This window comes from Phascolarctos cinereus, unplaced genomic scaffold (assembly GCF_003287225.1).
Source record: "Phascolarctos cinereus isolate Bilbo 61053 unplaced genomic scaffold, phaCin_HiC Scaffold_5;HRSCAF=322, whole genome shotgun sequence".
Lineage (NCBI taxonomy): Eukaryota > Metazoa > Chordata > Mammalia > Diprotodontia > Phascolarctidae > Phascolarctos > Phascolarctos cinereus.
The window spans coordinates 474001845-474016230 of NW_027555958.1; the positions used below are offsets into that span (position 1 = coordinate 474001845).

General features: G+C 37.7%; 1 pseudogene; it reads right to left on the reverse strand.

The window, feature by feature from the left end:
* Positions 1–2835: 2835 nt before the first annotated feature.
* LOC110195720 (large ribosomal subunit protein uL1 pseudogene) lies at positions 2836–13717 on the reverse strand (annotated as a pseudogene).
* Between the last annotated feature and the right edge of the window lie 669 nt (positions 13718–14386).

Consider the following 14386-nt stretch of genomic DNA (forward strand, 5'->3'; position numbering starts at 1 on the left):
GCCAAATGGAAAAAGAAGTACAAAATCTAAGTGGAGAAAACAACTCCTTAAAAGTTAGAATTGGGCATATGGAAGTTAATGACTCTATGAGATTCAAGAACCACTCAAACGAATTCAAAAGAATGAAAAAATAGAATAAAATGTAAAATATCTCATAGGAAAAACAACTGTCCTAGGAAATAGATTCAAGAGAGACAATGTCAGAATCATTGGACTACCTGAAAGCCATAGTCAAAAGGAGGACCTAGGTAGCATCTTTCAAGAAATTATCAAAGAAAATGACCCTGATATTCTGGAACCAGAGGGCAAAATAGGCATTGAAAGAATCCACCAATCACCTCAGGAAAGAGATCCCGAAATAAAAATTCCAAGGAACATTATAGCCAAATTACATAACTATCAGGTCAAGGAAAAAATGCTGCAAGTGGCTAGAGAGAAACAATCCAAATATTGAGGAGCCATAATCAAGATTACACAGGGCAGCAGCTGCAGCATTAAAGGGTTGGAGGTCATGGAACATGATATTCTGGAAGGTAAAGGAAGGCAAAATTAAGCATAATAATCCAAGGGAAAAAAATGGTTACTCAATTAAAAAGAAAAAATTCAAGCTTTCATAAGGAGAAGACCAGAGTTGAACAAACAATTTGATCTCTAATATCAAGACCCAAGAGAAACCTAAAAAAGGAAAAAGGAAAAAGAAAACATAAGGGATTCAATGGAGCTGAACTGGTTACATCCCTACATGGGAAGATTATATTTGTAATTCTTAAAAATTGTACCACTAATAGTACAGTTAGAAAGAATATACATAGAGAGTATGGGCATAGAGTGAATTTGAGGGAATGACATGAAAAAATTACAGGATGAGAAAGATGAATACACTGTGCAGAAGGAAGCGAGAGGTAGAATGGGGTAAATCATTTCACATGAAGAGGCATGCAAAGCCTATTAAAGTGGAGGGAAAGATGGGAGGGTGGGTGATGGGCATCACTTGAACCTTACTCTCATCATTATTGGCTCAAAGACAGAATAATATACACAATCTATTGGATATAGAAATCTATCATACTCAACAGGAAAGTAGGAGAGGAGGAGATTAAGTAAAGGTGGAGGGGAGGGGGACTGACAGAAGAGAGGGCAGACCGAAACAAAATACTGTCAAGGAGGGAAAGGGGGAAAGGAGGGAGAGGAAAACAGGAGGAAAAGTAGGATGGAAGGAAATACACGGTTAGTAATCATAATTGTGAATGTGAATGGGATGAAATTTCCCGTAAAAAGAAATGGATAACAGAGTGAGTCAAAAACCAGAATCCTACAATATGTTGCTTACAGGAAATACACTTGAAGCAGAGACACTCACACACAGAGTTAAAGTAAGGGGCTACAGCAGAATCTATTATGCTTCAGCTGAAGTAAAAAAAATAAATAAATAAACCAAACAGGGGCAGCAATCCTGATCTCAGATAAAGGAAAAGCAAAAATAGACCTAATTAAAAGAGATAAGGAAGGAAGGTAAATCTTGCTAATAGACAATGATGTAGCATCAACACTAAACATATACGTACCAAGTGGTACAGCGTCCAAATTCTTAGAAGTTAAGTGAATCACAGATTCAGGACCAAACAAGAAATAGAGAGCATTATGAAATGTAAAATAGGTAATTTTGATAATATTAAATTAAAAAGCTTTTGCACAAACAAAACCAATGCAATGAAGATTAGAACAAAAGCAGAAAGCTGGGAAACAATCTTTATAGCAAGTGTCTCTGATAAAGGCCTCATTTCTCAAATATATAGAGAACTGAGTCAAATGTATAAGAAAACAAGCCATTCCCCAATTGATAAATGGTCAGAGGATATGATCAAGCAGTTTTCAGATGAAGAAATCAAAGATATCTATAAGCATGTGAAAAAGTGCTCTAAATAACTTTTGATTAAAGAAATGCAATTAAAAACAACTCTAAGGTACCACCTCACACCTGTCAGATTGTCTAATATGACAAAAAAAGGGAAATGATAAATGTTGGTGAGGATATGGGAAAATTAGGACACTAACACATCATTGGTAGAGTTGTGAACTGATCCAACCATTCAGGAGAGAAATTTGGAACTATGTCCAAAGGGCAACCAAACCTGGAATACTTGATACCACTACTAGGTATCCCAAAGATATCATTAAAAAGGGAAAAGGACCTACATGTGCAAAAAATATTAGAAGCAGCCCTTTTCATGGTGGCAAAATATTGGGAATCAAAGGGTTGCCCATCAGTTGGGGAATGGCTGAAGCAGCTGTGGTATATGAATATAATTGAACACAATTGAGCAATAAGAAATGATGGAAGGCGGAGTTTAGAAAAACCTGAAAAGACTTGTACGAATTGATGCAAAGTGAAATGAGAGCCAGGAAAACATTGTACACAGTATCAGCAACATTATGTAATGATCAACTATGAATGACAGCACTTAGCAACACAATGATCCAAGACAAGTATAAAGGACTCACAAAGGAACCGCTATCCACATCCAGATAAAGAACTGATGGATTCATTGCAGATCCAAACATACTTTTTTTCCATTTCCTTTATTTTTTCATATTTTTTCCCTTTTGATCCATTTCTTCTTTCACAACTATGATTAATATAGAAATATGTTTTACATGATAGCATGTGCATAACATATATCAAATTGCCTGCTATTTTAGGAAGAGGGGAGGTGAGGGAGGCAGAAAAATTTCAAACTCAGAATCTTGTAAATGAATGCTAAAAATTGTCTTGACATGTAATTTCAAGGAAAAAATAAAACACTATTAAAAAGAAAAAAATAATAATATGATTCATTACAGATGCTGGGACTTAGCCAGGGTAAAAATTCTGAGGTGTAAGAGCCCTATATTTTGCCAGTTCTTCTTTAGCAGAGACACCAAGCAATTAATACCTAAATAGATGTTGTAGACAAGTTTGTCCCCTGTAATCTTCACATGGCCACCAAATGCAACACCTTCATTATCTGGAAGTTGGTAGTAAATATAACCTCATCTCTCTTGGCCACCATATTCTCATTGTGGGTGAGTAGAGATAGACACTTGCCAGTTTTGTTCAGGCTAGAGCCCAGTATTGGAAGAACTTGTGTGATCAAGGATTCAGAGGCTCAAAAGGCATCCTACATTTTGGCCAGCTCCTTAACCAACGTCTTGTTCTAAATCAACTTCTTTGATGTGTTCATACATGTAGGCTTTAGCCCCATTATAGAGACTCTAGTCTCCCAGGAGTCATGCAGCAAATTTAGGTTGGGTGTGGAGTTGATCCTGATGATTCTAGAGAAATGTTTGTTCTTCTGGAGATCTTTTTTTTTTAGGCAAATGGGGTTAAATGACTTGCCCAGGGTCACACAGCTAGTAAGTATCAAGTGTTTGGTCTGAGGCCAGACTTGTACTAGGGTCCTCCTGACTCCAGGGCCCATGCTCTATCCACTGTGCCACCTAGCTGCCCTAAAATTCGTTCCCAATTTTCTACTTTCCTTCATTTTTTTTGGGGGGGGGAGCAATTGGGGTTAAATGACTTGCCCAGGGTCACACAACTAGTAAGTGTCAAGTGTCTGGTCTGAGGTGAGACTTGAACTCAGGTCCTCTTGACGCCAGGGCCCATGCTCTATCCACTGCACCACCTAGCTACCTGAGATCATGGTTCTTTAGAATGATCCAGTCTCCAAAATCATCCTGCATTTATACTGGGTTCCATGCAGGACTTTTCACATAGTTTCATATAGAATATTGCATGTCTTGACTGCCTGGAAATCTTAAGCTGGGAAATGTGACCCAGATCCTTTCATTCCCTTTCCAATAGAGGAGATAAAAACCCTTGATGATCCTTAGCTTATATTATGAAACAATGGGCCACTGCAAAAATGGGCTCCTTAGTTCAATGAGTGATTTTCACTTAAAACACTCCAATGCTAAGGAAGTGTAATCAGAGCAGAGGCTGTCCTTTCCTGTCATCACACCATTTAGGCCATTTAGAAAGATGAAATGGCCACAGACCATCACTAGTTCCTTTCTTTTGGCTGGACTTCTCCTGTTACTTGCCCTCTCCTAGAGGGACTCATCACGATGGCACATGACCTGATTGAGTGTGCTTCAGAAAGAGGGGGTTCTCTGCAACTCTGATGAAGTTGATGAGTTATTAACCTCCTGGGATTTTCACTGAAGGGATTATGAGATGGTTATAATCGAGGTCCTTAGTGCTTTCAGAGATATGATTAAAGGGTCCAAAAAGAGGTCTGAGAATAAGACAGTGAGGTATGAAAGGGCTGAGTGGTAAATTGATAAAGGTCTTCTAGTTTATGAAGAATTAGTATCTGATTTGGACAGTAGATAGCTAATGAGAAGCCATGGATTTGAGTGACAAGTTGGAAAACAAAGACTTACTGTCTGGTGGTAGGGTGTGAATCGTATTCAACCCTGGAATGGATTATTAAATGAAGTTGCAGAATCTCTTTCATGGGAGGCTTTTAAACAGGCTAGAGAACCATATGCTTGGTATATAGTCCTGTCTGGAGATAGGATAATCAATTAATTAGTCAATCACCCAACAAGGATTTATTTAGCATTTACTATGTGCCAAGTGCTTCACTAAATGCTGAGACTGAAAAAGACAAAAGTTAAATAGTTCCTGTCCTTGAGGAGCTTAGATTTTAATGGGGAAGAGACAATGTACTACACATATAAGAGTAGCATTACTTTTAAGATACTCCCCCAGTTTACACTTGCACTTGACAATTGGATAATGAGATGGCAGCTGCTACCTTCTTGAGGGCATGGCCTATTTTACTTTTGTCTTTATATCTTCAGTGTCTAGAAAAGTGCCTAGTATACAGTAGTTGCTTAATAAATGCTTATTGATTGATTTACATGGTAGACCCCAAAGCAACTGTACCATGATGTGATATATTTATCCTGCAATTAGAGATGCATAGGTTCTAGAACTGTACTCTGTACTTTGTACTCTGCTTTTGTCAGACCACATCTGCAGTATTGCATTCAATTCTAGATACAACATTTTAGAAAGGACATAAATCAACCAAAGAGTGTCCAGGGGTGGGACACCAGAATGGTGAAGGGTCTCATCATGCCAAATAAAGATCAGTTAAAGAACCTGCATGTGTTCATCCTGGAGAAGAAAAGAATTAGGAGAGATATGATAGCTCTCTTCTAATATTTGAAGGATTAATGTTCTTGATGCCTCCAGTGTGCAGAACCTAGAACATAACGTGGAAGGGACAGAGAGTCTAATTTAGGTTTCATGTAAGAAAAAGCTTCCTAACCAGTGGAATTGGATGCCAAACTTGGAATAGAAGTGGGGAAGAGGGATTCTCTCTCACTAGAAGTTTTTAAGTAAAGACATCATGCTCTCTTACTGGCTCTATTATAGTGGGAATTTGTGTTCATATGCCATTTGGACAGAGTAGTTTCTCAAATCTCAGAAAAACAGAATCACTGAATTTCAGAGCTAGAAGGGATGCTAGTGGCCACCTAGTCTAACCTATACCTGGAAAAGAACTGTCCAGAATATACTCAAAAGTCATCATCCAGTCTTTGACTGAGACCATTCCAACCCTTAGATTCCCTGATCCTGAGATGCTTTCTCCTGCCCTGAAAGGTTGTACCTCCTTCTTTCCTCCCTTTTTCTGTTAATGACACCACCACTATTTACCTAAGCACATGGACTTGAAACCTCAGTCATCCTTTATGTTTTAGAAAATAATTACATTTTATTTATTTTAACATTTATTTAAAAAAAAATTTGAGTTCCTAATTTTCTCCCTCCCTCCCATACATCTTTCACTCATTAAGAAGGCAAGCAATATGATATCAATTATGCATGTGAAGTCATGCCAGACATATTAGCCATATTGCATAAAAAAAAAGCAAGAAAAATACAGTAAGCGAAAAATTCTTCAAGTTGCTCTCAGAGGTCATCAGTTCTCTCTCTATATATGGATAGTGTTTTCCATCACTGAGTCCTTTGGAATGGTCTTGGATCCTTGTATTGATCAAAGTAGCTAAGTCTTTCACAGTTGATCATTTTTACAATATTGCTGTTACTGTGCAGTGTTCTGGTTCTGCTCACTTCACTTTGCATCAGTTCATATAAGTCTTCTTAGGTTTTTCTGAAACCATCCTTCTTGTCATTTCTCATAGCATAGTAGTATTCTGTCACATTCATATACCACTTGTCCAGCCATTCTCTAATTAATAGTCATTCCCTTACTTTCCAATTCTTTGTCACCACATAAAGAACTGCTATAGATATTTTTGTACATATAGGTCCTTTTCCTTCTTTTTTGTAAAGTTTCTTTGGGATACAGACCTGGTGGTAGTAGTGCTAGATCAAATGGTATGCAGTTTTATATCCCCTTGGGCATAGTTTCAAATTGTTCTCCAGAATGGGTAGGTCAGTTCATAATTTCACCAATAGAGCATTAGTTTAGTGTACCTAATTTTCCACATCCCATCCAGCATTTGTCATTTTCCTCTTCTGTTGTGTTAGCCAATCTGATATTTTTTTTTTGCATCTCTCTAGTCAATAGTGATTTAGAACATTTTTTCATATGACTATTGATATTGATTTTATCCTCATAGTAATCTCTGACTGTCCCCTCTCCCTGTTATCCCATATCCATCAAATCAGTTGCCCAGTCCTGTAGACTTTATGTGTACGATATTTTTCAAATCTGCTTCTTCCTTTCAATTCCTATGGCAAACCATTTTCCCTTGAGTATGAACTCTGAATTATTGTAATAGCCTTCTAGCTCCTTGCCTTTAATCATTTCCCTCTCCAATTCATCTTTTACTTTCTGCTAATCTACATTACATGTATAGGTCCTTGTATATATACCACCAAACTGTGTCTATGTTACTAGCAAAAGAAAACAAAAATTACTTGTCCTTGTATTCAGTGTTCTCTACAATCTGGTTCAATTTCCTGGATCTTATTTTTCCTTTACTTACTCTATGCTGCTATCTTACTAGACTATTTAATGTTCCCCAGGCTAATTCTCCCACCTCCATGCATTTATTTACACTGTCCTCCAAACCTTTAAGAGAGGGATTGATCAGGGAAGTCTCTCTATATCCTGCTATCGAGACAGGTCCATTGACGTTGTAAGAGGAAGAAGACAGATTCTGATTAGGTGAATGGTAATGGGGACAAGCCTTCCCTGGACTCTCCCAGGGAATAGACTTCAGTGATTGGACTTCCCCCCAAATAATTTAGTTGATTAAGATTCTGGGAAAACCAGAAGAAATGAAGGAGTTGTCCCACTATCATGTCTTATAAAAGTGAGCCAATATACTTGCTTACTTCCTTTGCTTTCTGTTTAGAGGATAAATCAGAGCTCAATGACCAGAAGACTAGTAAAGCTAGCCAGGGGAAAATACAACAGAAAAGGGACATGCAATGCCCTGAAGAGATAATGAAATGCTCACTAGGAACAGCAGAATAACTTGATGATACCACCAGAGGGCACTGGTGGTACGAGTTGACTTGGACACAAGTCTTACTACTCACAGTTGCCTTGCTCACAAGTGTATGCTGTGGCCACACAAGTTTCTGGCCTATGCCCCTTCATGACTGTTTCCTGGTCATGTGTATTCCTTACAAGTGTGCCTTTCATCTACTTGTCCCTGGTAGGTTTTGTGCATATGTGCCTACTTGTGCTATGGTAATATATGAGTGTGCACCATGTGAACGTGGTAGGGTGTTAGCTTTTTTTTTCACCTTATTTCCTAATATATACCCTCATTGATTTGGTAAAAATAAGTGTTAGTGAGGTCTCATGAGCTATGATTTTGAGTGCTTATCTCAAAACTGGGGCTTTTATGTGATGGAAGGACCCAATAGTCACAGAAAATACATGTATAAGAGTTACAAACACAGAGCTATGTTAGATCTAAGAAAGGAAAGCTAATTTGATGCTGGACTCCTCGACAAAGAGGTAGTGAGCTCTCTAAAAGTCAATGACATCATCCTGTCTGGTCTCACCTGATGCCCAGTTCCTGACCAATGCCTGCCTGTGCTCTGGTTAATGAATTCTGAATCCCCATCATAATCCTCCATGATTACTGGTATTATAGTGTATTAGATCCTGGCCTGAAATGGTACAGATTCTGCTCTGCCTTTTGGTTTTCTAGGAAAGGAATGAAGGAAAAAATTAATTTTAAATGTTTACTATGTTTCTGGCACTGTGCTAAGCACTGAGGATGCAAGTAAAAAGAAAGGCAGCCTCTGCCCTCAAGGAGCTTACATTCTAATAAAGGAAGCTTAAAAAAGGGGGCTAAAAAGCAGGGAAGGTGGGGAAGAGAAGAGATTAACTTTTTTCTTTTTTTTAGGTAATTGGGGTTAAGTGACTTGCCCATGGTCACACAGCTAGTAAGTGTCAAGTGTTTGCTCTGAGACCATATTTGAACTCAGGTCCTCCTGACTTCAGAGCTGATGCTCTATCCACTGTGCCACCTAGCTTCCCTGAGATGAACATATCTAAAGTAGGATTATGATTTTAAAGTCCAGAGAGTCTGGAACAGAGTAGGGAGGGGAATGGGAATCTTATAGGTTTTCAGGGAAGTCAGATAAAAATATGGAGTCAGACTGGGCAAAAGCATCAAATGTGACTTTAAAAACTGAAAGGATAATTAATAAACTTTCTAATTCCTGTAATTGATAAGAGGTAGCTTGTGGCACAGTGAATCAAGAGCTGACCTGAGTCCAGATCCTGCCTCTGAACCATACTGACTGTGTGGTTCTGGGCAGTCACCTAACCTTTTGGTACACGCTGGACAAATTTCTAAGAAAATAATTTGTAAAGAAGGTATGCAAGAGGGAGGAGAGTTTCCTCATCTGAGAGTTTTCAGTGCCAGTGAAATCATAGGTAGAGTCCTTATCCCTATCCCTACTGAGATCTAATTTTCTATCTCTGCTCTATATATTAGCTGCATATATTGGTGTATATATATATATATATATATATATATATATATATATATATATACTATATATATATATGTATATATGTATGTATGTATGTATATATATGTATGTATGTATGTATGTATGTATATATATGTATGTATGTATGTATGTATATGCATAGTACTGGCTCTAGAAAGAGAAAGTCTGTTATGTCCAAAGCCTCCATCTGTTCTGTTTTCAGGAGAGAAGAGGGCACGTGGGTGTTTACAATCAAGTCAGGAAGAAAAAATGAACACAATGAACAAATCTTGACTAATATAACATTTTGAGGCATGTCTTCTTACTCTGTGGTTATTGTCTTATCAAAGATTTATATCCACCTCATGAGGATCTTTAAATCTTTGGTCTCTTGAGTAGCTTAAAGCAAAGGATTGACATTTCTTCAACGCAAATAGGAAATATTACAGAATGAGTCTAGGTTGGTGTTTTAAAAAATTGCTTTCTCTACTCGTGAACCTGTAGTCTCGTCAACTGTTTAATTTTGATTTGAATTGCCCAGGAACACACCTGTGAGTGCTGATATCACATGGATAGCATCAATATGTCATATAATTGTAAAGTCAAAGAGACCAACATCCCCACCCCCATTCTTAAACATCTCCTTTTTCATTATTGCTTTGGAATGGAGTCATCTAGTGAGATGCTTTACTTACTGAGACTGTCAGGTTCAGAGTACAGATGCACGCACACACAAGCCATTTCTAACTTGCAAAATAGATTGTGTGTCCAGTCTGTCAAATATGAGAATGAGACATTTTTTTTTTGCCATAGAGATTCAATTATACATCATGGCTAGGTTCTCAGGACAGACCACAAAAGGTTTTTTAACCCATAATATTCGCAAGTATATATACTGTACTAATATAGAGCTCACCCACAATGAGTTGCAGTGTTTCTATGAGGAAATGCTTCATGAGGAAATTCATAATTCCTGTTTGGGACTCTGGGAATATCAATAGTACCACTGCAGGCTTGGAATCAAGGTTGGAGACAAAAGTAGGTGGTAGGGACTTCTCTTTCCCCAAGTTATTTGTAATGTATGGGAAAAGAGCCTCAACAAGATGAGAACTCAGTAGAGGACTCCCACATGTCAGGCAATGGATGGCAGGATGAAGAGGAGGTAGCAAAGATGAGAGGGGAAGTTGGATAAGGCAAAGGGATAGGGAGGGTGAAGGAAAGTCCTTTTACATCATCCCTAGACTAGAGGGTAGAGGTGTGGCTCAGTGTTCAATGTTGCTCCTTTAACCTTACACTTTCTCCCTTCCCCTCCATTTCAGAGTGGCTTCTCGCACACTACAGATCCTCTTCAGGTCTGCACTGGACAGGGGAGGAAGGTGAGAAGCAGGACTAGGGTTGGCTGATATGTTCCAAGCTGGCAGCAGGCTCTGGAATGGTAAAAGGATTGGGCAGGGCTGAAGCAGGGAGGAAAGAGTAACTACCCTAGCTGATCAGGTGTAAGTACTTATGTAGATAGCAGTCACATGTGCAAGTTAGGAGCAGCCTGCGTACAACGTGGCATCTTGGGCCAGAAACACTCTACTTTCCAATCCCCCAAAGGTAAAAAAAGATACTGCTTTGAACTATTGTAGCAGTGTGTGTGTGTGTGTGTATGTGTGTGTGTGTGTGTGTGTGTGTGTATTGGTGAGCAGTGGGTTGTCTCTGTATTGTTTTGCTTATTTGTGCACACTGAGGCAGCTAGGTGGTATACTAAATAGAGTATAAGACTTGGGATCCTGAAGACCTGAGTTCAATCCTGGCTCAGACAGTTACTAGCTGTGTAACTATGGGTAAGTCACTTAATCGCTGTCAGCCTCAGTGTCCTAATTTGTAATCAGTTTCCTAATTTGTAAAATGGGCATAAAATATTATCTACCTCCCAGGGTATTGTGAGAATAAAATGAAATAATATTTATACAATGCTTTGTAAATCTTGAATTGCTATAGAAATGCTATCGTTGTTGTTATTGTTATTATTTTTATATCCTCTATTATTAGCACTGTCCTTTGGAAACAGAAACCTGAAGGTAAGTTCAGCTGGGTTGATCCTTCATATGTGACAGTGGCTGCCTTCCTCTTATAACTCATTTAACTATTCTTTTAAGAATTTGCATGCTATACTGTCTGTGAGACACACACGCACGCGCTCACATACTCATATGTGATATTATTTCATTGTCTATGGTGTCTTTTAGCAAGATATAGTTTCCCTGCCTATTCCTTTTAATTAGGTCTGTTTTTGCTTTTGCTTTGAGATCATGATTGCTACTCCTGCCTTTTTTTTAACTTCAGTTTAATAATAATACATTCTACTCCAGCCCTTTATATTAACTCTTTATGCATCTCTCTGTTTCAAGTGTATTTCTTATAAAAAACATATTGTTGGATTCTGGTTTCTAAGTTCCAGGGAACCTGCAACCTCAAGGCCATAAGTGGTCATCTAGGTCCTTGGGTATGGCTTTTTGACTGAGTCCTAGTTTTACAGAAAAAATCCTCATATTAATTTTATTAAATTATTATTTCCCAACCTTTGTTAGGCTAGCTGCTTTCATTTTATGAGCGAATTAATCTCACCCACATTCACAGTTATGATTACTAACTCTGCATTTCCCTCCATCCTATTTTGTTTTATCCTTTATTTTTTCATCTTGTCACTCCTCAGTAGTCTGTTTCGCTTCCCTTAATCTGTTCTCCCTTTTATTACCCCTCTTCTTTCTCTTATCTCCTTCCCCTCCTACTGTCCTGTTGGATAAGATAGAATTCTATACCCACTTGATTTCATACACACACACACACACACACACACACACACACACACACATTTTCTTACCTCTTTGAACCAAGTTAGACAACAGTGAGGTTTAAGGGTTGCCACACACTATTTTCCCCTTTATGGTAAAAGCTTCTCTTTTCATACCTATTTCATGTGAGATCATTTCCCCCATTCTTTCTCTTCTCAATTCTCCTAGTGCATTCCTCTTTCTCATCCATTCAATTTTTTTACATCATCCAAACATAATTGATTCATTACTGTGCCATCTGTACATCTAGCATCCTTTTCACTGCCCTAATGATGAAAAAATTCTTATGAGTTACTTCTATCATATTTCCATATAGAAATATAAATAATTTAACCTTATTAAGTCTCTTATGATTTCTCTTTCATGTACCTTTTTATGCTTCTCTCAAGTCTTGTATTTGAAAGTCAAATTTTTGATTCATCTCTGGTCTTTTTTTTTTTAAATCAAGAATGCTTGAGAGTACTCTATTTTATTAAATATCTACTTTTCCTCCCAAAGTTTTATACTCAGTTTTGTTGGGTAGATTATTGTTGGTTTTAATCTTAGCTCCTCTGCCTTCCAAAATAACATATTTCAAGACCTCTGCTCCTTTAATGTGGCACCTGCTAAATATTGTGTGATCCTGATTGTGGCTCTATAGTATTTGAATGATTTTGTTATGGCTGCATGTAATATTTTCTCTTCAACCTGGGAGCTCTGAAATTTGGCTATAATACTCTTGGGAATTTTCTTTTTGAAATTTCTTCCAGGAGATGATAGGTGGAGTCATTCAATTTTTATTTTACTCTCTGGTTCTATGACATCAAGGCAGTTTTCCTTGATAATTTCTTGAAATATGATGTCTAGGCTCTTTCTTTGATCATGGCTTTCAGGCGGTCTAATATTCTTAAATTATCTCTCTTTGATCTATTTTCCAGGTCATTTGTTTTTCTGATGAGATATTTCATAGTTCAATTTTTTTCATTCTTTTGACTTTGCTTTATTATTTCTTGATGTCTCATGGAGTTATTAGCATCCACTTGTCTAATTCTTCTTTTTAATTCATCCTTCTCTTCAGTAGATTTTTGTACCTCTTTTACTCTTTGGCCAATTCTGTTTTTTAAGGCATTTTTTCTTCAATAATTTGTATGCCTTTTTTACCAAGCTGTTAATTTTCTTTTCATAACTTTCTTGTGTTGCTCTCATTTTTTTTAAAACCCAATTTCTTCCCTGCCACTCTTATTTGATTTTGAAGAACATTCTTAGCTTTTATGGAATTTCTTGTTGGGCTGTGTTGAATTCACATTTTTTTCTTTGAGGCTTTGTTGCTGTTTTGATGTTGTTTTCTTCTTCTGAGTTTGCGTCATGATCTTCTCTGTCACCATAGTAGGTTTTTTTTTAATGGTTGGATTCTTTTTTGTTATTTGTTCATTTTTTCCAGCCTATTTCTTGACCTTCAACTTTCTGTTTAAGTTGAGATCTGTCCCTGGGATGGGTCTTTCTCAAGCTCCAGGCTTTTTCACACTGCTGTTTTCAGAGCTAATTCTGGAGGTTTGGATGTTTTTGGTGCTTTCAAGGAGCTGCAATTAAATGAGGGGAGTGGTTCCTGCTCTCTTGTGATTGGAAGTGATACTACTCCTCAAATCCCTTGCTCCCTTGTGATTAAAAATGCTGTTGCTCCTCAGGGTTCATGCTCTCTTGGGACAGCAAGTACTCTTCTCTGCATTGGAACTATAACCTGAAAGTGGATATATTTAATAGAGTTACCAAATAGCACCTTCTCCTATTCCCGATGTTGGCACAGGGATCTCTTTCTGACCAGTTGCCAGATCCCCTTACTGTCTCTGGTTTGAGAGCCCCCAAAGCCACTGCTGCTGTTGTTGCCACCTCTAAGGCCCACTACTGGTGTTGCTGCCATGTGGACACTGGGCTAGCCCCAACCACACTCTCACAGACCTCTCCTAATGATTTTCTAAGTTTTCTTGTGCTGGGAAAATGTCTTTCCTTGACCTTTTGTTTGCTTTTCTACTTCAGAATTCAATTTGAGATGTTATTGTAAAGTTGTTTGGAGGGGAATATTCAGATTACTCAGCTGCTTCCTCTATTCAGCAATCTTGGCTCCACCCCCAGAAATCCTCCGCAAACTTGGGTAGTTTTCTTTTAAGACTTTTTTTGGAATATAATATCTAGGCACTTTTTGTTGTTGTTGTTGTTGTTATGGTGTTCAGATAGTCCAATAACTCTTAAATTTTTCTCCTTGACCTTTTTTCCAGGTCAGTTGTTTTTGCTATGAGAAACCTTAGATTTTCTTCTACTTTTTAAGTGTTTTTTTTTTAACTTTGCTTTAATATTTCTTATTGCTTCATGGAGTCATTGGCTTCTATTTAGTCCACTCTAATTTTCAGGGTGATTTTGCTTGTGCAAATTTTAACTCCCTTTTAATTCCCTTTCCAATTATTTTTTCCATATCTCTCATTTCTTTTCTGCTTTTCTCAAGCTCTGTCATTCCATTTATAAAAACATTTTAAATCATTTTGAATGTTTTGCTTCATTTCTTCTAAGAATTCCAGTTGAGTTTGTGCCCAAG